Source organism: Schistocerca serialis, chromosome 10 (genome assembly GCF_023864345.2).
Source record: "Schistocerca serialis cubense isolate TAMUIC-IGC-003099 chromosome 10, iqSchSeri2.2, whole genome shotgun sequence".
Classification (NCBI taxonomy): Eukaryota; Metazoa; Arthropoda; class Insecta; order Orthoptera; family Acrididae; genus Schistocerca; species Schistocerca serialis.
In genome coordinates this window covers 111,712,285-111,734,891 of record NC_064647.1, presented here as the reverse complement: position 1 = coordinate 111,734,891, position 22,607 = coordinate 111,712,285, and the positions used below count along the sequence as shown (strand labels likewise).

General features: G+C 45.9%; 1 long non-coding RNA gene and 1 other non-coding gene across 3 annotated transcripts in view; one reads left to right on the top strand and one right to left on the bottom strand.

Moving 5' to 3' along the window:
* The window catches only part of LOC126425008 (uncharacterized), an 80,768-nt gene that overhangs the window by 8,491 nt on the left and 49,670 nt on the right, over positions 1-22,607 (bottom strand). The window lies entirely within an intron of this gene.
* On the top strand, positions 9,185-9,259 carry Trnal-caa (transfer RNA leucine (anticodon CAA)). Its single transcript has one exon. It is a non-coding gene; the product is annotated as a tRNA-Leu (tRNA).

Below are 22,607 nucleotides of genomic sequence, written 5' to 3'. Positions count from 1 at the left end.
GTTTTACGTCGCGGTTGGAGCAGATTTCCACCTTGGCTCCTCCGGAGACCCCGACTTATTTTAGATTTGACTAATTTTAAGAAAGATAGCACACCAGATTTTACATTCCAATAGCTGTTTTTTAACATTTTAGATGTGCAACACGGTTTCACCGTCGTTTACACTGATGGCTCCAAACAGGAGAATTTCCTTGGTTTTTCGGTAGTGTTCCCTGATCATGTAACCCAGATCCGCCTCCCTGATGGATATACCGATTTCGCAGCGGAGCTCCACGCGATTCTGAAGGTACTGGAACAGATGAATCGTGTTCAGGGCAATTGATTTCTTCTCTGCTCCGATTCCCTTAGTGCCTTACAATCACTGCAGAATTTGTACCCAACTGAAGAGATGGTCCAGCTGATATATGACCAATTGTACTTGCTGCAACGGCGGGCTAAGGAGATGTCCTTCTGCTGGGTGGCTGGTCATGTAGGAATATGAAGCAATGAACAGGCCGATCGGGCTGCCAAGGAGGCCTGCAAAGAGCAGGATGTGCTCCAGTGTCCTATCCCCTTGCAGTCTGTCATCTCTGCACTCCACAGGAAATGCATGGAGTTGTGGGAGGACGAATGGCTGCCGGTGACGGCCAATAAACTGCGGTTGGTCAAGTCAACAACTCGACCAGTTGCTCAGGCGGGAAGAGGTGGCCCTCACACGTCTTCGGATCGGGCACTGTCCTCTCACACGTAGCTTTTTAACACGGCGGGAGGATACTCCTTTTTGTGATGCTTGTGGTGTGCACATTTCTGTTCTGCATTTTATACCGTGATGCAAGGGCAGCAGCACAAGTTGATGGGGATCTGCCCTGTGTTTTAGCTAATGATGAGACGTGTGTGTCTAGGGTTTTAAAGTTTTGTGATGTGTCTGGACTCTGGCCTAAACTTTTAGGCTGGAGGTTTTAGTGTATTGCAGCGTGCCTGACTCCTCCATTTTTTCCTTGCGGTCAGCCAGCAACTTCCATCTGTTATATTGTTTTAGCTCCCTATCCCACTTTCTTCCTGTGTTGTCCATGTTTCACTGCTGACGACGTGCTTCGTCCAAAGCTTTGGTGTGGGTAGTCGCGTATTTTTCAAACCTTGTTACCTGTGTTTTATGTTCTGTTTTATCTTACTGTTCTAAGTCTTTTCTTGACACCCGTCTCACTATGTTACTGAGCGGGCGCTGAAGACCTTGCTGTCGCGCGCCCAAAAAACCCTCTACTACTACTACTACTACTACTACTACTACTACTGATCTCTGTCCGTCAGCCACTGCGTTATCCGGGGTGAGGTAATGCCTAAAATTTGGTATTATTAGCACGCCCTTAAGACAGAGGCTTTCGGAATATTGAATTTGTGGTGTCACCGCCAGACACCACACTTGCTACGTGGTAGCTTAAATCGGCCGCGGTCCATTTAGTACATGTCGGACCCGCGTGTCGCCACTGTGTGATCGCAGACCGAGCGCCACCACAAGGCAGGTCTCGAGATACGGGATAGCACTCGCCCAGTTGTACGACGACTTTGCTAGCGACTACACTGACGAAGCCTTTCTCTCATTTGCCGAGAGACAGTTAGAATAGCCTTCAGCTAAGTCCATGGCTACGACCTAGCAAGGCGCCATTAGCCTTACATAGTTTGATAGTTATCGTATGAAATGTCTCATCAAGAACGTTGTAAACCAACAAGGATAGATAAAAGTTAAGTATTCGAGGAGCTGCATACTTTTCTTATTAGAATTCACTACATATCCTGTTCCAGAATTCACGCCCGTCTGCGTTAGATAGCGTTCATTTCGGCCTCCTCTATCTACAAGGCCAACACATCATTGGCAACGAGGAAACAGGGTTTTGTTCTTTCTAATTGCTTACATTTACTTGTGTCATGGCTTCGCCACAATCTCCAGATGTACTGTCCGAATTTTATCGCTTGCAGAATCAGCAGACGCAGGCGTTATTGGATGCCCTTGGACAGCTCGTCCAGGGTCAACGTGCCATTCAAACCGATGCGGCAGCCGCCGCTTCACCGCTACCGCAGCCACAACATGCAGTTGCACCGCCGTTTCACAATTTTGATGCCGAGCAAGAGACCTGGACTGAGTGGTCACGCCAGTTTGGATTTCATCTCACTGCCTACAGAATTCAAGGTAACGAGCGGCAGCCTCACTTATTGTCTTGTGTTGGCGTGCAAACGTACCGTGTGATAGTGAAATTGTTTCGACGCGACGTAGCAACTCTGTCCTACGAAGAAATTTTGTCGGCATTGGACGCCTATTTCAAAGAAACAGTTAATGTAGTTGCAAAGAGGTATACTTTCTTTCGTACAAAACGTACGGCCGGTCAAACTAATTGGGAGTGGGTTGCAACTTTGCAAGGCCTTACTAGGGATTATGCATTTGAATGTGACTGTGGCCTTCCTTATTCAGATACAATGGTACGTGATGCAATTGCACAGAACGTTTCTGATGTTCGCATACGGGAACAGATTTTGAAACTAGTTAATCCCTCCCTTCAGCAAGTGATAGACATATTGGATAGACAAGACATGCTTGACTGTGCTCAGGAATCTTTTGAAACTTCGCCAGCAGTGTGTAACATTAATCGGTCGGCCGGGCGCGCTGCGCGGCCCGGTAAACTGCCCTCGCACACGTCCGTGCAGCTGCCGCCACGCTATAAACCAGGTGTGCCGCGCCAGCACACAAATGCAGTGAAATCATGCCCGCGGTGTGCAACTAGACATTCGCGTGAGAATTGCCCGTCCCGCCACGCTATTTGCTTTTTCTGTAATAAGAAAGGCCATGTTCAAAGTGTTTGCCAGAAAAAGCTCAGATCAGACAATCACAACCATTCCAGGCCCTTTGCTTCGCGCCGGAATCGAACCAAGGACACTCAGGCTCGTGGACCTTCGCCCATGGACATTCATGTAGTTACTTCCACTCTGTACAGTGCCACTTTCTCTAACAGTGACTGTGTTCGTCCCACAAAAAGTGTGCGTCGACGTCGCCGGAAATCGCGTCAATTAGCAAGTGATGCTGTGCCTGTATCAGTTCAAATTGCACAAGACAATCGCTCTTGTCGTCGGCAGGACAATAAACTTTTTGTAGATTTGGACTTTAATGGCAAGGTCATGCCATTCCAGCTCGATACCGGAGCTGCAGTTTCATTGCTCAATCACGACACGTACAAACAACTGGGCAAACCTCCGTTGCATGCCGCAAATGTTCAGTTAAAAAGTTATTCAGGACAGCAGATCCCTGTGTTAGGACAGTGTACTCTTCTTGCAACATACAAGGGACAAACAAAACTTGTGTCATTTTACGTTCTTCATTCTTCTACTGCAGTGAACTTGTTTGGTTTAGATTTATTTCAGTTGTTTAACATGTCTATTGTAAATCTGGTCCTGTCAGTGAATCAGACTGTGCCTTCAGACAGTGTTTCTCGGCTATGTGAAGAATTTGCAGACATTTTTGCATCAGGCCTTGGTTGCGCTAAGAATTATGAAGCACATTTGGAACTGAAAGTAAACGCGCAACCGAAATTTTTCAGAGCGCACAATGTTCCTCACGCATTGCATGTTGAGGTCGCAAGAACATTACACGATTTAGCATCACAAGGTGTGAGTGAATGTGCGCAATGCCTCTTCTATTTCAGCTCCACTTCATAGCTTACGCCGTAAGGGTGTTCCGTTCGTCTGGACGACGGAATGCGAACGCGCCTTTCGCCAGTTGAAATCGGCGTTGCTTTCTAATACTTGCCTTACGCCATTCGATCCCCAGAAACCCCTTTTGTTGATGGTAGATGCATCGGAGTTCGGGATCGGTGCTGTGCTTGCGCACACAGTTGGATCGCATGATCGCCCTATTGCCTTTGCGTCAAAATTGCTCTCGTCTGCGCAAAGAAATTACTCACAGATAGAGAAAGAAGCTTTGGCTCTCATCTTTGGTGTTACTAAGTTCCATGATTTCTTGTATGGTCGTCACTTTACCATCATCACAGACCACAAACCTTTGACATCACTTTTTCATCCGAACAAGCCTGTACCTCCACGTACAGAGCAGAAATTCATTCGCTTGTCTATTTTCCTCTCGCAGTACCACTACGATATCTTGTATCGGTCCACTGCTAAGCACGTAAACGCCGATGCGTTGTCCCATTTGCCTGTTGCTGAGGATAAAGCATTCGATTCCTCCGAACTTGCTTGCATGTTCATTGATTCGGAAACCAATGACGTGGTCGAATCGTTTCCGATTGATTTTCGTCGTGTAGCTACAGCCACAGCTGCTGACCCTGTCCTTGCAACCGTTTTGCGTTTTGTTGCTACGCAATGGCCTTTGTCAAAGTCTCGGATCGAGGATCCGTTGGTTCGTCGATTTTTTGCTCACAAGGAGAGACTTTTTGTTCGACGTGGTGTTTTGTTGTTGCGTTCTGATAATGATCAGTCCAGAGTCGTGGTCCCACGTTCGTTACAGTCCTCTGTTTTACGGCTTCTTCGCCAAGGACATTGGGGTATAGTGCGAACGAAACAACTTGCTCGTCAGCACTGTACTTGGTTCGAAATCGATGCTGCGATTACACAAATGTGCTCTTCTTGCATGGCGTGTGCCGAACAACAATCCGCACCGCCGCGGAAAGTCTTTGCATGGCCAAAAGCCACTTCCCCTTGGCAGCGCTTGCACATCGATTTTGCTGGTCCATTCTGGAATGCTCGATGGTTGGTTCTGGTAGATGCCTTCAGTAATTTTCCTTTTGTTGTCCGGATGTCTTCCACGACGTCAACTGCCACCATCCAAGCGTTGTCTGCTATCTTTTGCACTGAAGGTCTTCCGCAGACTATTGTTTCCGACAATGGCCCACAATTCATGTCCGCAGAATTTCAGTCATTCTGCCAGGCCAATGGTATTCAACATCTGACATCCGCGCCGTTTTCGCCTCAGTCAAACGGTGCCGCTGAACGATTGGTCCGGACTTTCAAGTCACAGATGTTGAAGTTGAAAGAATCGCATTCTCGAGAGGACGCCTTGTTGCTCTTTTTTTCATCGTATCGCTCTCAGCCCCGAGATGGTCGCTCGCCGGCTGAGTTGCTCCACGGTCGTCCTCATCGAACCTTGATGTCTTTGCTGCACCTGCCGCATCAGGTTCCTGTGCAGCGACCGACTTCTGCTTTTGCTCCAGGCGACGTTGTATTCTATCGCAACTATCGCGGTTCACGGCGTTGGCTCGCAGGGCGCATTCTTCGCTGCCTCGGCCGCGCGATGTATTTGGTTTTGGGGGCCTCTGGTGAGGTGCGTCAGCATCTCAATCAGCTGCGCCTCTGTCGTCGCACGGGTTCTGCCGCTCCCCGTCTGCTTTCAGCGACGGTGCCGTCCGGTCAGCGCCCTGGGGACCCACCTACTGGCTCGCCTCATCCCCAGGTGTTACCGACGATGCCTTCCATTTTGCCCCATGGCGACGCGCCGCCGCAGCCGCCGCCTGTTCTCCCGCCGGCGCCGCCCGCATTCGAAGCTTCGCTGCAGCCGCCAAGCGCCTCCCTGGGTCACGCGCCGCCGATCGCTTCTCGGGATCAGCTGTCCTCCGCCCTGGAACTCTTGCTCGCTCCGGACCACATGGCGTCTTCGCGCGTCGGGTACCCCGACGCAATGGAGGTCGACCCTTCGGCCCCTCCTGTCTCTTTACGGGCGCATACACCGCATGTAGACGTGCACCCTGGACTAGGTTTCAGGCGTTTCCTAGCTCCCCTCGGACCGAATGGCCGGGTGCGGGTGGCACAGCCTCGCCTGTTGCTAGGCTCCCCACCTCATCGCATACGTCACCATGGGGTCCTCCCCAAGGCGGGCGGAAGCCTTATCACACGACCGTTCGCCGATTTGCGGGGAAGGAATGTGTTGTCACCGCCAGACACCACACTTGCTAGGTGGTAGCTTAAATCGGCCGCGGTCCATTTAGTACATGTCGGACCCGCGTGTCGCCACTGTGTGATCGCAGACCGAGCGCCACCACAAGGCAGGTCTCGAGATACGGGATAGCACTCGCCCCAGTTGTACGACGACTTTGCTAGCGACTACACTGACGAAGCCTTTCTCTCATTTGCCGAGAGACAGTTAGAATAGCCTTCAGCTAAGTCCATGGCTACGACCTAGCAAGGCGCCATTAGCCTTACATAGTTTGATAGTTATCGTATGAAATGTCTCATCAAGAACGTTGTAAACCAACAAGGATAGATAAAAGTTAAGTATTCGAGGAGCTGCATATTTTTCTTATTAGAATTCACTACATATCCTGTTCCAGAATTCACGCCCATCTGCGTTAGATAGCGTGCATTTCGGCCTCCTCTATCTACAAGGTGTTGACACATTTGCCAACACATCAGAATTCTCTAACTATTTACATAAGGGAATGTCACATGCGTCTAGCTCCTACTATCACTCGTGCGGCCAAGTCCTTTGCTGTCTCTGACCTTTTCACGTGAATCACTTGAGTACAAACGACAGCTTCGTCAATGCACTGCCCTTTTACACGTTGTGTAAGCGTTAGTACCGTTATCTGTTTAAGTGCATATTGTATCCCGTAACTTCTGTTACCTCAGTGCATGCTTAAACGGGTTGTTCGTTGCAAAACGACAGCAGCCTTCTCTTAACTTCTGACAGTACTACAATATGGCGCCTAAGCTTTCTGTACATGTGCCCTGGAGGGTAGCTGTAGCTTGTAATGGTACTTGAATTACGTAACCATTACGGCACCTCACCTCAACCTCTCGATACCAGCAATATTCTACTGTTTCTGTAGAATAGTTAACATATTTCTGTGACAACATTCAGATTTGATTTCATTAATGTAGAGGTACTTTGATACATCGATATGTTTGTATTACAATGATATTATTCTTATGTGTATTCTTTCTTTTGTCACTATGATCATTGTCGTACTTGTAACTCTGAATTCTGGGCGCGTAAGTGGTTATTAGAGAGTCAAGTCTTGGTCGTCATGTTGAAAAGACGAAAATTGTAGTCAGTTTATGAAACACGAACTTTAACAGTGAGGAAGATATTTTCAAGTATGTTTTATATTGTGAAGTGATGTTGCAACAAAAGTAATAAAAAAAAGTGTAACTTAAATTCGGAGTGTTGATTACTTTTTTTACATCACCATTGTCTTAACTTGCAAAAGTTTAATCTTCAAGAATGGTTTATGAAACACATCTATAAAACTTATGAATATCGCAGAATAACACCATCATCATCACCGAGATTTTCGACGAATAAGCCATGAGTTCACAACGAGACCAGCGTGGGAAACACGAAAAGATGAGTGCATAGTGTGGTGTCACCGCCAGACACCACACTTGCTCGGTGGTAGCCTTTAAATCGGCCGCGGCCCGTTAGTATGCGTAGGACCCGCGTGTCGCCACTATCAGTGATTGCAGACCGAGCGCGGCCACACGGCAGGTCTAGAGTCTTCCTAGCACTCGCCCCAGTTGTACAGCCGACTTTGCTAGCGATGGTTCACTGACAAATTACGCTCTCATTTGCCGGGACGATAGTTAGCATAGCCTTCAGCTACGTCATTTGCTACGACCTAGCAAGGCGCCATTACCAGTTACTATTGATGATGTAAAACATGTACCGTCAAGAACGATGTTCACCAATTATGGATTAAAGTTAAGTATTCCAGAAGCTACGTAGGTTTTTTACTAGTCTCATTTGCGTGTCCTGTTCCAGACCTCACGCCAGCCTGCGTGAGCTTAAACGCGTGCCTTTCGGCTTCCTCCTAGTGGGTTGGCTGTCTTGCCAATCCACAACACCTAGTGTATCCATTATTTTATGAAATGACTGTATTAACTGTGCTCTGATGACACCTGCCACATAATATAACTTTGTTGTTGCCCAAAAATGCAATATTTAGCAGCGTGAGCAACACTACAATCATAATTAATTTTTGACCTTTGTTGTGGTAGGGTTTTTAGAAGCTGTCGTTAGAAATGCGTGTCGCCTTCTTCCCAGAGGTCTACAAAGTGAGCCAGTAACGGGCACTGGTCGTTTTGGATGCTGTTTAAAACCTCGGTTCCAAAAGAACAGTCGGCAGTTCGATGACAATACGTTTAAAAGCTGGCAGAAGCTCTTCTCAACCAACGAAGCGAGTAAATAGTCTGAAAGCGGGCAGAACATAGTGTATGTCACTGAATCGAAAGGAAATGATTTATAGAATGAAAACAAATACAAAAGAAACAACAGTAATGACACTGGGAGTAAATAAAAAGGTAAACATATAGCTGAATGGAGAAGTATTAGAACTCCTGCAAATGTTTAAAGAACTCAGAAGCAGGACTGAAGCCGACTGGATGTGCAGCACAGAAATTAAAACCCGAACGGCAGTGTAGAAACATTCATCTTAAAAGAAACGGTGATCTGCAGCAAAATGTATATGGATGTATGGAAAAGTCTAATAAATTTTTTGCCTATATGGATCTGAAAAGTGTACACGGAGGCAGAAAAGTACTGAAAGGTCAGAGGCATTTGAAATGTGGACAGCGCGGAACGTGGAAAAATAAATTGGTTGGACAGAGTGAAAAATGAAATGAGATCAGTGGAAGAGCAAAGAAATATTTTTCTTTACTCATCATTCTTCTGACTGCTCGGTCCAGCACACAGTTTTAATCTGCCAGGAAGTTTCACATCAGCGCACACTCTGCTGCAGAGTGAAAATCTCATTCTGGAAACATCCCCCAGGCTGTGGCTAAGCCATGTCCCCGCAATATCCTTTCTTTCACGAGTGCTAGTTCTGCGGGGTTCGCAGAAGAGCTTCTGTAAAGTTTGGAAGGTAGGAGACGAGATACTGGCAGAAGTAAAGCTGTGAGGACGGGCCGTGAGTCGTGCTTGGGTAGCTCAGTTGGTAGGGCACTTGCACGCGAAAGGCAAAGGTCCCGAGTTCGAGTCTCGGTCCAGCAAAAAGTTTTAATCTGCCAGGAAGTTTCATACCAGCGCACACTCCGCTGCAAAGTGAAAATCCCATTCTGGAAACATCCCCCAGGCTGTGGCTAAGCCATGTCTCCGCAATATCCTTTCTTTCAGGATTGCTAGTTCTGCGAGGTTCGCAGGAGAACTTCTGTAAAGTTTGGAAGGTAGGAGACGAGATACTGGCGGAAGTAAAGCTGTGAGGACGGGGAGTGAGTCGTGCTTGGGTAGCTCAGTTGGTAGAGCACTTGCCCGCAAAAGGCAAAGGTCCCGAGTTCGAGTCTCGGTCCAGCACACAGTTTTAATCTGCCGGGAAGTTCCAGTCTTCTGACTGGTTTGATGCGGCCAGCCACGTATTCCTTTCCTGTGGCAACCTCTTACAGAAGCACTTTCAACCTCAATTATTTACTGGATATATTCCAATCTCCGTCTATAGTTTCCGACCTCTACAGCTCCCTCTAGTACCTCAGAAATCATTCCGTGACGTTTTAACAGATGTCCTATCATCCTGTCCCTTCCCCTAGTCAGTGGTTTCCACATATTCCATTCCTCTCCTATTCTGTTCAGAACCTCCTCACTCCTTACGTAACAGTCCATCTCATTTTCAACATTCGTCTTTACTGCCACATCTTAAATGCTTCGATTCTCTTCTGCTCCGCTCTTTCCACAGCCCATGTTTCACTAACGTACAATGCTGTGCTCCAAAAGTACAAACTCAGAAATTTATCCGTCTAATTAAGGCCTAAGTTTGATACTAGTAGACTTCTCTTGGCCAGGAGTGTACTTTCTAATTTTGATATCCTCATTTCTCCGTCCGTCATTGGTCATTTTGTTGCCTAGGTTCCAGAATTCCTTAACTTAATCAACTTCATAACCATCAATCCTGAGGTTAAGTTTCTCGCTATTCTCATTTCTGCTACTTCTCATTACTTTCGTCTATAATTTACCTCTATTTTTCTCGGAATTTCGAACATCTTGCACCATTTTACACTGTCGAACGCTTTTTCCAGGTCGACAAATCCTATGAACGTGTCTTGATTTTTCTTTAGTCTTGCTTCCATTGTCTACAGCAATGTCAGAAGCGCCTGTCTGATGCCTTTACCTTTCTTGAAGCCAAAGTAATCGTCAAATCACACATACTCGATTTTCTTTTCCATTCATCTGTATATTATTCTTGTCAGTAACTTGAATGAATGAGCGATTAAGCTGATTGTGCGATAACTCTCGCATTATTCAGCTCTTAAAAAGTCTTCGGAATTGATATTTTTCCGGAAGTCAGATGATATGTCGCCAGACTCCATACATTCTACACACCAACGTGACTAACTGTTTTGTTGCCACATCTAGCAATAATTTCAGTAATTCTGATAGAATGTTATCTATCCCTTCTGCCTTATTTGATCTTAAGTACTCCAAAGCTCTCTTAAATTCTGATCCTAATACTCGAGCCCCTATCTCTTCTAAAACGGCTCCTGTTCGTTCTTCGATCACTCCAGACATATCGACCTACTCATAGAGGTCTTCCTTTTACTCATTCCACATATCCACTCTCCTGTCTGCATTTAACAGTGGTATTCCCGTTGCCTTCTTAATTTTACTGCCCTGGTCCACCTCGATAGCTGAGTGGTCTGCTCGACGGACTGTTATGTCAAGGGGCCCGGGTTCGATTCCCAGCTAGCTTGGAGATTTTCTCCACTCACAGACTGGGTGATGTCTCTTATCATCATCATCTCATCCCCATCTACACGCAAGTCGCCGAAGAGGCTTCAAACCAAAAGAACTGCACCAGACTGCAGGTCTACCTGACTGGAGACCCTAGCCACACGACATTTCCATTTTTTTACCACCCTTGCCTTTAATTTCAGCGAACGTTGTTTTGACTTTCCTGTATGGTGTCAGTGCTTCCGACAATCATTTCTTTCCGATTTCTTCACAGTTTTCATGCAGCCAGTTTAGCTTCCCTGCACATCCTGTTTATTTTATTCCTCAGTGACTGGTATTTCTGCATTCCTGAACTTCTCTGAACGTTTTTGTGCTTCCTTATTTCATCTGTTAACTGAAGCATTTCTTCTGTTACCCCTGGTTTCTTCGCAGTTACCTTCTTTGTACCTACGTTTTTCTTTCCAACTTCTGTGATTGCCCTTTTTAGAGATGTCCATTCCAACTATAGTGCATATTGAGCTATTCCTAAATTATGATCTGAGTCTATGTCAGCTCCTGGGTAAGCCTTACAATCCATTATTCGATTTTGGAAACTGTCTGACCATGATGTAATCTAACTGGGACCTTCCCCTATCACGTGACCTTTTCCAGATATATCTCCTCCTCTTGTAATTCTTGAACAGAGTATTCGCTGAAATTTAATAGAGAACTCAATTAGTCTTTCTCCTCTCTCTTTCCTTGTCCCAAACCAAAATTCTCCTGACTTCTTCTACTTCTTCCTCAACAGCTGGATCCAGTCCCCAATAGCGATTAGATTTGCACGTGCCTTTATGGTCTGTCTTGGGCAGCGGCTTTGTCACAGTGAATACACCGGTTCCCATCAGATCACCGAAGTTAAGAGCTGTCGGGCGTGCATGGCCCTTGGATGAGTGACCATCTCGGCCACCATGCGCTGTTGCCATTTTGCAGGATGCACTCAGCCTTGTGATGCCGATTGAGGAGCTACTCGACCGAAAAGTAGCGGCTCCGGTCAAAGAAAACCATCATAACGACAGGGAGAGTGTTGTGCTGACCACACGTCCCTCCTGCCCACATCCTCAGCTGAGGATGAAACGACGGTCGGATGGTCCCGATGGGCCACTTGTATTTTTTTTTGCGTACTGTATTATCCCTTCAATATCCTACTTTTTCTATCTCTTCATCTTCAGCTTGCGACGTCGGCATGTATACCTAAACTATTCGTTCTCCTACTCCCGTTATACCATTTTGTGCTACTGTTGATATTACCCTATACTCATATGAACAGAAATCCTCGTCTCTTTTTCATTTCACTACGCTGCCCATACTATATTTAAACTGAACCTTTGCATGTCCCTTTTCAGATTTTCTAGCTTCCCTACCACGTTCAAGCTGCTGACATTCCACGCCCCTACTCGTAGAACGTTATCCTTTCGTTGGTTATTCAAGTTTTTTCTTATGGTCACCTCCCCTTTGGCAATCCCCTCTCGGAAATCAGAAGCCTTTGCGATCATCATGACACTTTTTCAATTACAGGCCACATGTCCCGTGGTTACATTTTATGTGTTATTAATGTAATGGTTTCCATTGCCTTCTGCATACTCATGCCGTTGATCATTAGTGATTCTTTACTTTTTAAGGGAATTTTTCCACCGCAAGGACAAGAGAGTGCCCTGAATCTTAACAAGGCCGTTGGCAGAATGAGGGTGACTTATTATGCAAGAAGTTTCAGCCACCAATACTGATTATTAACCAAAATTTAAGCTGTGGCTGGTTTCGAACCCAGGACGTTTTTATTACTAATCAAAGACGGTATACCTAGAGACTTACTGGATGCAGTTGAAAAGAAGGAAACGAATCTGTATTGGACATATATTAAGAATAAAAGAGGGTGTTATAAAAACAGCTTTGAAGGATGTGTGGAAGGAAAGAGGTGGCGAGGGAGGAAGAGATTTCAGAGTATGGATGATGCAGCGGATGGCACGCATACGTCGTGTGATCAAAAAGTAACGAGAATTTTTAATTTCACGGGCTGTATACATCCGACTTTCAAATTCCTATTTATCTTGTTGGTACATATGCTCCTGATTTATATGTGCTTTTTTAGGTGTTTTGAATATTTGCTGAAGGTCGAAAAGTTTATATGCATTTTCGAGTGCTCGGCGAATTTTTACTATCAGAAAAGTTGGATCGGAGAATTTGCATTAAATTTTGCTTTAAAAGCGGAGTAAAGTACAGCCCCTCATTCGAAATGTTCACTGTGACTTTTGGCGAATCCGCTATGATTAAGCCAAAGAGTTTACGGGTGGTATGAACGTTTCAAAGAAGGTCTAGAGGACGCTGAAGACGACGACCACACTGAATGCCCTAGCACATCAGTTACTGACGACAATGTCGAAGAAGTAAAGAAAATTGTTCTGGAAAATTGCCATATCACCATCGGAGAGGTTTATGATCATGTGGGCACATCCTTTGGCTCATACCAACAATATTTTTGGATGTTTTAGGCATGAAACGTATAGCAGCAACGTTTGTTCCGAAATTTTCGAATTTCGGCCAAAAACGATGTAGTGTAGACATTGCCCAGGAATTGCCGAATGAAGTCGACAACGATCCAGAACTTGTAGAGAAAGTTATAACAGGTGACGACTGATGGGTATCTGGGTATGGCGTTGAAACCAAAGCCCAGTGTCCCAGTGGAAACTACCTGAAAGAACAAGACCGCAAAAAATTCTACCAGTTCGATCACACGTGGAGACTGTTCTCACTGTTTTCTTTGATCGCAATGGGATACTTTATCATGCGTTCCTTTTTTTGATCGCAATGGGATACTTTATCATGCCTTCCTCCCTTAGGATTGTATTGTCAATAAGGAATATCGCCTGGAAGTTATGAGCCGTTTGCATGAAGCAGCCCAAAGAAAATGACCATAATTATGACAAAACTGAAACACAATAATGCTCCGGCTCATACCTCAACACTTTTTCGTGATTTTTTGGCAAAAAACAAAACCGGTATGTAGCCTCGGGCAACGTATTCGCCATACATGACTCCTTGCGACATCTTTCCATTCCCTAGGCTGAAGAGAATCACTGTGCGCCACGTTTTATAGGATTGCGTTTTATTTTCTGACCAGCGGGCTGCGGCTGACTTGCCAGCGGACCTGCCATCTCTTTTAGGCAACACTCGGACTAATGTGGCTAAAGTTGTAAAGTTCTGTGCCATGTCAAATGTTTTTACAAAGATTTTAGGGACAGGATTTTAATTTGCTCACTGTGTTACAAGCTCGCCCATATTTTATGTAAGTGGCCAGCCAATCACAATTTCCTGTGACATTCTTGTTGCTATGTTTCCCCTTTCCTTAGGTTTTACTTTCTTATGTAGCATTTTCCCTCTTTTCCTGCTTTCTTTGAGTGTGTGCTTTAGTTTTCTTAGGTCTGTCCACATTCGTTCCTTTTAATGTGTGTCATGGCGCTGATGACCTCGATGTTGAGCGCCCATAAGCCCCAACACACACACACACACACACACACACAGAACCGCGAATGGACGTCTTTTTGACACCAATGAAGAGATAAAAACAGAACCGCTGGAGGAACTGAAGACCACAACGAAAAGTGTGTTCCAGAAGTGCTTCCAAGATTGTAAAAAGCGCTAGCACAAGTCGATTACACACAGATGAGCCAAAACATTACGACCATCCATTTAATAGCATGTTCTTCCACTTTTAAAACGCACTATAGTATTGACATGGTTCTACAAGCCCTTGACAGTATTCCACTATTATATCAGATGTCTATGCACCGGATGGTGGTTTAAAGGCAAACAGTTGGTGCCCAATATGTGTTCCAACAGGTACAGATCAGGCACGTCTGATGACCAAGACATCGATGCCATTCACTGTAATGACCCTCAAACCACTGTAGCGCAATTCTGACCTTTCAATAGGGGTAATTATCCTTCATCGCCATAGGTCGAGACTCCAAGGATGAAGCGATGCACCTGGTCTGCAAAAATGTTTATGTAGTTCACTGCAGTCACGATGCCTTCGATCACCACCACAGATCCCATGGAACCCAATTCAATGTGTCCCATAGCATAACTGTGTCTTTACCGGTCTGCATCTACGGAGCTGTACACATGTTTCGTGCAGCTGTTGCCCTGGAGGAAGGACCCAACATGCGATTTATTCGACATACGACGTGTCTCTATTGATCCTTGGAGGAAACAGTGATGTTGTGTCCACTGCAATCATAATTGGCGATGTCGTTGAGTTAGAACAGCAACACGCAAGGGTTGTGTGATGAGGAGCTCCTTGTTCAACAGTGACCTCTCAACAGCCTGCTCTGAAACACGGCTGCCTGCACCAGCATTGTTCGCTGTCGTCAGACCTGCCACAGATCGCTGTCTATCTTGGATTGCACAGTGAGTGATCCTCTAACATCCACGTTTTGTGATGAGACGTGATCGTCCAATACCATACGACCTCCTCCTTACTTCAACATCCTTCAACCACTCACGACAGCAGTACGCCAACAGGCGACCACCAGTTTTTCGTTTCCAGCCGCAACGCCATAACAATGAGCTGTTCGTCAAAACCACTTATACCAGTAGATTTCCTCACTCGCGGCCCGTATCTTCGCTCTTCGCTGTTATGACTGCCCACTCGTTTCTCTTCTGATTGCTTTCTTTCCTTATTGCGTCACATGCCCGCAACATCACCAGGAAGCATTGAACCTCACGGTGGGCGGTGGTCGTAATGTTTAGGCTCATTAGTGTGTTTCATGGGAATTACTTTGAAGAGCCCCCATTGAACCATGGACCATGCCATTGGTGGGGAGGCTTGCATGCCTCAACGATACAGATAGCCGTACCGTAGGTGCAACCACAACGGAGGGGTATCTACATCTACATTTATACTCCGCAAGCCACCCAACGCTGTGTGGCGGAGGGCACTTTATGTGCCACTGTCATTACCTCCCTTTCCTGTTCCAGTCGCTTATGGTTCGCGGGAGGAACGACTGTCTGAAAGCCTCCGTGCGCGCTCTAATCTCTCTAATTTTACATTCGTGATCTCCTCGGGAGGTATAAGTAGGGGGAAGCAATTTATTCGATACCTCATCCAGAAACGCACCCTCTCGAAACCTGGCGAGCAAGCTACACCGCGATGCAGAGCGCCTCTCTTGCAGACTCTGCCACTTGAGTTTATTGAACATCTCCGTAACGCTATCACGGTTACCAAATAACTCTGTGACGAAACGCGCCGCTCTTCTTTGGATCTTCTCTATCTCCTCCGTCAAACCGATATGGTACGGATCCCACAATGATGAGCAATACTCAAGTATAGGTCGAACGAGTGTTTTGTAAGCCACCTCCTTTGTTGATGGGCTACATTTTCTAAGCACTCTCCCAATGAATCTCAACCTGGTACCCGCCTTACCAACAATTAATTTTATATGATCATTCCACTTCAAATTGTTCCGCACGCATACTCCCAGATATTTTACAGAAGTAACTGCTACCAGTGTTTGTTCCGCTATCATATAATCATACAATAAAGCATCCTTCTTTCTATGTATTCGCAATACATTACATTTGTCTATGTTAAGGGTCAGTTGATACTCCCTGCACCAAGTGCCTATCCGCTGCAGATCTTCCTGCATTTCGCTACAATTTTCTAATGCAGCAACTTCTCTGTATACTACAGCATCATCCGCGAAAAGCCGCATGGAACTTCCGACACTATCTGTTTAGAGGCCAGACAAACGCGTGGTTCCTGAAGAGGGGCAGCAGCCTTTTCAGCAGTGGCAGGGGCAACAGTCTGGATGATTGACTGATCTGGCCTTGTAACACTAACCAATATGGCCTTGCTGTTTTGGTACTGTGAACAGCTGAAAGCAAGGAGAAACTACAGCCGTAATTTTTCCCGAGGGCATGCAGCTTTACTGTATGACTAAAATAATCCGGAGGTAAAATAGTCCCCCATTCGGATATCCGGGCAGGGACTACTCAAGAGGACGTCGTTATCAGGAGAAAGAATACTGGCGTTCTACGGATCGGAGCGGGGAATGTCAGATCCCTTAATCGGGCACGTAGGTTAGAAAATTTAAAAAGGGAAATGGATAGGTTAAAGTTAGATATAGTGGGAAGGAGTGAAGTTCGGAGGCAGGAGGAACAAGATTTTTGGTCAGGTGAACACAGGGTTATAAATACAAAATCAAACAGGGGCAATGCAGGAGTATGTTTAATAATGAATAGGAAAATAGGAGTGCGGGTAAGCTACTACAAACAGCATAGTGAACGCATTATTGTGGCCAAGATAGACACGAAGCCCACGCCTACTACAATAGTACAAGTTTATATGCCAACTAGCTCTGCAGATGACGAAGAAATTGAAGAAATGTATGAGGAAATAAAAGAAATTATTCAGATAGTGAAGGAAGACGAAAATTTAATAGTCATGGGTGACTGGAATTCGAGAGTAGGAAAAGGGAGAGAAGGAAACATAGTAGGTGAATATAAAAGAGGAAGCCGCCTGGTAGAACCTTGTGCAGAGCATAGCTTTATCATAGCTAACACTTGGTTCAATAATCATGAAAGAAGGTTGTATACATGGAAGAACCCTGGAGATACTAAAAGGTATCAGATTATATAATGGTAAGACAGAGATTTAGGAACCAGGTTTTAAATTGTAAGACATTTCCAGGGGCAGATGTGGACTCTGACCACAATCTATTGGTTATGACCTGTAGATTAAAACTGAAGAAACTGCAAAAAGGTGGGAATTTAAGGAGATGGGACCTGGATAAACTGAAAGAACCAGAGGTTGTACAGAGTTTCAGGGAGAGCATAAGGGAACAATTGACAGGAATGGGGGAAAGAAATACAGTAGAAGAAGAATGGGTAGCTCTGAGGGATGAAATAGTGAAGGCAGCAGAGGATCAAGTAGGTAAAAAGACGAGGGCTAGTAGAAATCCTTGGGTAACAGAAGAAATATTGAATTTAATTGATGAAAGGAGAAAATATAAAAATGCAGTAAATGAATCAGGCAAAAAGGAATATAAACGTCTCAAAAATGATATCGACAGGAAGTGCAAAATGGCTAAGCAGGGATGGCTAGAGGACAAATGTAAGGATGTAGAGGCTTACCTCATGAGGGGTAAGATAGATACTGCCTACAGGAAAATTAAAGAGACCTTTGGAGAAAGGAGAACCACTTGCGTGAATATCAAGAGCTCAGATGCAAACCCAGTTCTAATCAAAGAAGGGAGAGCAGAAAGGTGGAAGGAGTATATAGGGGGTCTATACAGGGGCGACGTTCTTGAGGACAATATTATGTAAATGGAAGAGGATGTAGATGAAGATGAAATAGGAGATATGATATTGCATGAAGAGTCTGACAGAGCACTGAAAGACCTGAGTCGTAACAAGGCCCCTGGAGTAGACAACATTCCATTAGAACTACTGACAGCCTTGGGAGAGCCAGTCCTGACAAAACTCTACGATCTGATGAGCAAGATGTATGAGACAGGCGAAATACCCCCAGACTTCAAGAAGAATTTAATAATTCCAATCCCAAAGAAAGCAGGTGTTGAGAGATGTCAAAATTACCGAACTATCAGTTTAATAAGTCACAGCTGCAAAATACTAACCCCAATTCTTTACAGACGAATGGAAAAACTGATAGAAGCCGACCTCGGGGAAGATCAGTTTGGATTCCGTAGAAATATTGGAACACGTGAGGCAATACTGACCCTACGACTTATCTTAGAAGCTAGATTAATGAAAAGCAAACCTACGTTTCTAGCAATTGTAGACTTAGAGAAAGCTTTTGACAATGTTGATTGGAATATTCTCTTTCAAATTTTGAAGGTTGCAGGGGTTAAATACAGGGAGCGAAACGCTATTTACAATTTGTACAGAAACCAGATGGCAGTTATAAGAGTCGAGGGACATGAAAGAGAAGCAGCGGTTGGGAAGGGAGTGAGACAGGGTTGTAGCCTATCCAGATGTTATTCAATCTGTATATTGAGCATGCAGTGAAGGAAACAACAGAAAAGTTCGGAGTAGGTATTAAAATCCATGGAGGTTCGCCGATGACATTGTAATTCTGTCAGAGACAGCAAAGGAATTGGAAGAGCAGCTGAACGGAATGGACACTGTCTTGAAAGGAGGGTATAAGATGAATATCAACAGAAGCAAAGAGAGGATAATGGAATGTAGTCGAATTAAGTCGAGTGATGCTGAGGGAATTAGATTAGGAAATGAGACGCTTAAAGTAGTAAAGGAGTTTTGCTATTTGGGGAGCAAAATGACTGATGATGATCGAAGTAGAGAGGATATAAAATGTAGACTGGCAATGGCAAGGAAAGCGTTTCTGAAGAAGAAAAATTTGTTAACATCGAGTATAGACTTAAATGTCAGGAAGTCGTTTCTGAAAGTATTTGTATGGAGTGTAGCCATGTATGGAAGTGAAACGTGGACGATAAATAGTTTAGACAAGAAGAGAACAGAAGCTTTCTAAATGTGGTACTACAGAAGAATGCTGAAGATTAGATGGGTAGATCACGTAACTAATGAGGAGGTATTGAATAGAATCGGGCAGAAGAGGAGCTTGTTGCACAACTTGACTAGAAGAAGGGATCGGTTGGTAGGACATGTTCTGAGACATCAAGGGATCAGCAATTTACTATTGGAGGGCAGATTGAAGGGTAAAAATCGTAGAGGGAGACCAAGAGATGAATACACTAAGCAGGTTCAGAAGGATGTAGGCTGCAGTAGGTACTGGGAGATGAAGAAGCTTGCACAGGATAGAGTAGCATGGAGAGCTGCATCAAACCAGTCTCAGGACTGAAGACCACAAGAACAACAACTTTGAATAGGACAAAGTTGATAATAAAGAAAAGCAAAATTTCCCGTTACTTTTTGATTACACATCATACACCAACCAGCATTAAGAAGGAAGCAATGATTAGCATGAAGTGAAGACGCATGAGACTGCAGATGTAGCAGAAAACTGATGACAGTGACCTCACTAAAGGCCACTGTATACATAAAGCTACACATCTCCATCACAGAAGAGGAGGCACGCAGGGTGGTCCAGCTAGTCGCGATTTCGCCTCTTTCCAAATGGTGCGATGCATCAAATTCAGCGACATCCCAGTGAGGAGCTCGAGCCTCACACATGGAAGGTGTAGTTCAAGGCCGGAAGTGATTCTCTGATATTTTGAGGTTGTTCTTTATATCATGGGTTGGACCGACTCATTCATAGTACCATGAACATGAACCAGAATTTTTATTTCTGCGATATCGGTGGCCAAGTGTTGCCCTTTCTTCTACATCTTCACGAGTGGTATGCTGCGGACACTCGTTTTTCAAGGCGACAACAGTCCTGTTCACAGGCCTGCACCTTTGACCTCAGGCTTCCCATATCACCTCGAATAACCCACTAAACTACCCAACTGTAATCCCATACAAAATGTTACGAATCATCTGTATCACTGGTTGCAATTTAGCAAACAATATTTCCACTGTTTGGTAGCTCCATGAGATCATGAATGAGTCGCTTAACATTGTTTGACACTCCTGAAATACACTCCTGGAAATGGAAAAAAGAACACATTGACACCGGTGTGTCAGACCCACCATACTTGCTCCGGACACTGCGAGAGGGCTGTACAAGCAATGATCACACGCACGGCACAGCGGACACACCAGGAACCGCGGTGTTGGCCGTCGAATGGCGCTATCTGCGCAGCATTTGTGCACCGCCGCCGTCAGTGTCAGCCAGTTTGCCGTGGTATACGGAGCTCCATCGCAGTCTTTAACACTGGTAGCATGCCGCGACAGCGTGGACGTGAACCGTATGTGCAGTTGACGGACTTTGAGCGAGGGCGTATAGTGGGCATCCGGGAGGCCGGGTGGACGTACCGCCGAATTCCTCAACACGTGGGGCGTGAGGTCTCCACAGTACATCGATGTTGTCGCCAGTGGTCGGCGGAAGGTGCACGTGCCCGTCAACCTGGGACCGGACCGCAGCGACGCACGGATGCACGCCAAGACCGTAGGATCCTACGCAGTGCCGTAGGGGACCGCACCGCCACTTCCCAGCAAATTAGGGACACTGCTGCTCCTGGGATATCGGCGAGGACCATTCGCAACCGTCTCCATGAAGCTGGGCTACGGTCCCGCACACCGTTAGGCCGTCTTCCGCTCACGCCCCAACATCGTGCAGCCCGCCTCCAGTGGTGTCGCGACAGGCGTGAATGGAGGGACGAATGGAGATGTGTCGTCTTCAGCGATGAGAGTCGCTTCTGCCTTGGTGCCAATGATGGTCTTATGCGTGTTTGGCGCCGTGCAGGTGAGCGCCACAATCAGGACTGCATACGACCGAGGCACACAGGGCCAACACCCGGCATCATGGTGTGGGGAGCGATCTCCTACACTGGCCGTACACCACTGGTGATCGTCGAGGGGACACTGAATAGTGCACGGTACATCCAAACCGTCATCGAACCCATCATTCTACCATTCCTAGACCGGCAAGGGAACTTGCTGTTCCAACAGGACAATGCACGTCCGCATGTATCCCGTGCCACCCAACGTGCTCTAGAAGGTGTAAGTCAACTACCCTGGCCAGCAAGATCTCCGGATCTGTCCTCCATTGAGCATGTTTGGGACTGGATGAAGCGTCGTCTCACGCGGTCTGCACGTCCAGCACGAACGCTGGTCCAACTGAGGCGCCAGGTGGAAATGGCATGGCAAGCCGTTCCACAGGACTACATCCAGCATCTCTACGATCGTCTCCATGGGAGAATAGCAGCCTGCATTGCTGCGAAAGGTGGATATACACTGTACTAGTGCCGACATTGTGCATGCTCTGTTGCCTGTGTCTATGTGCCTGTGGTTCTGTCAGTGTGATCATGTGATGTATCTGACCCCAGGAATGTGTCAATAAAGTTCCCCTTCCTGGGACAATGAATTCACGGTGTTCTTATTTCAATTTCCAAGAGTGTATGTTATGTGGACATGTGTCCGGAAACGCTTACTTTCCATGTTAGAGCTCATTTTATTACTTCTCTTCAAATCACATTAATCATGGAATGGAAACACACAGCAACAGAACGTACCACCGTGACTTCAAACACTTTCTTACAGGAAACGCCCAAAATGTCCTCCGTTAGCGAGGATACATGCGTCCACCCTCCGTCGCATGGAATCCCTGATGCGCTGATGCAGCCCTGGAGAATGGCGTATTGTATCACAGCTGTCCACAATACGAGCACGAAGAGTCTCTACATTTGGCACCGGGGTTGCGTAGACAAGAGCTTTCAAATGCACTCATAAATGAAAGTCAAGAGGGTTGAGGTCAGGAGAGCGTGGAGGCCATGGAATTGGTCCGCCTCTACCAATCCATCGGTCACCGAATCTGTTGTTGAGAAGTGTACGAACACTTCGACTGAAATGTGCAGGAGCTCCATCGTGCATGAACCACATGTTGTGTCGTACTTGTAAAGGCACATGTTCTAGCAGCACAGGTAGAGTATCCCCTATGAAATCATGATAACGTGCTCCATTGAGCGTAGGTGGAGGAACATGGGGCCCAATCAAGACATCACCAACAATGCCTGCCCAAACGTTCACAGAAAATCTGTGTTGATGACGTGATTGCACAATTGCGTGCGGATTCTCGTCAGCCCACACATGTCGATTGTGAAAATTTATAATTTGATCACGTTGCAATCAAGCCTCATCCGTAAAGAGAACATTTGAACTGAAATGAGGATTGACACATTGTTGGATGAACCATTCGCAGAAGTGTACCCGTGGAGGCCAATCAGCTGCTGATAGTGCCTGCACACGCTGTACATGGTACGGAAACAACTGTTTCCCCCGTAGCACTCTCCATACAGTGACGTGGTCAACGTTACCTTGTACAGCAGCAACTTCTCTGACGCTGACAT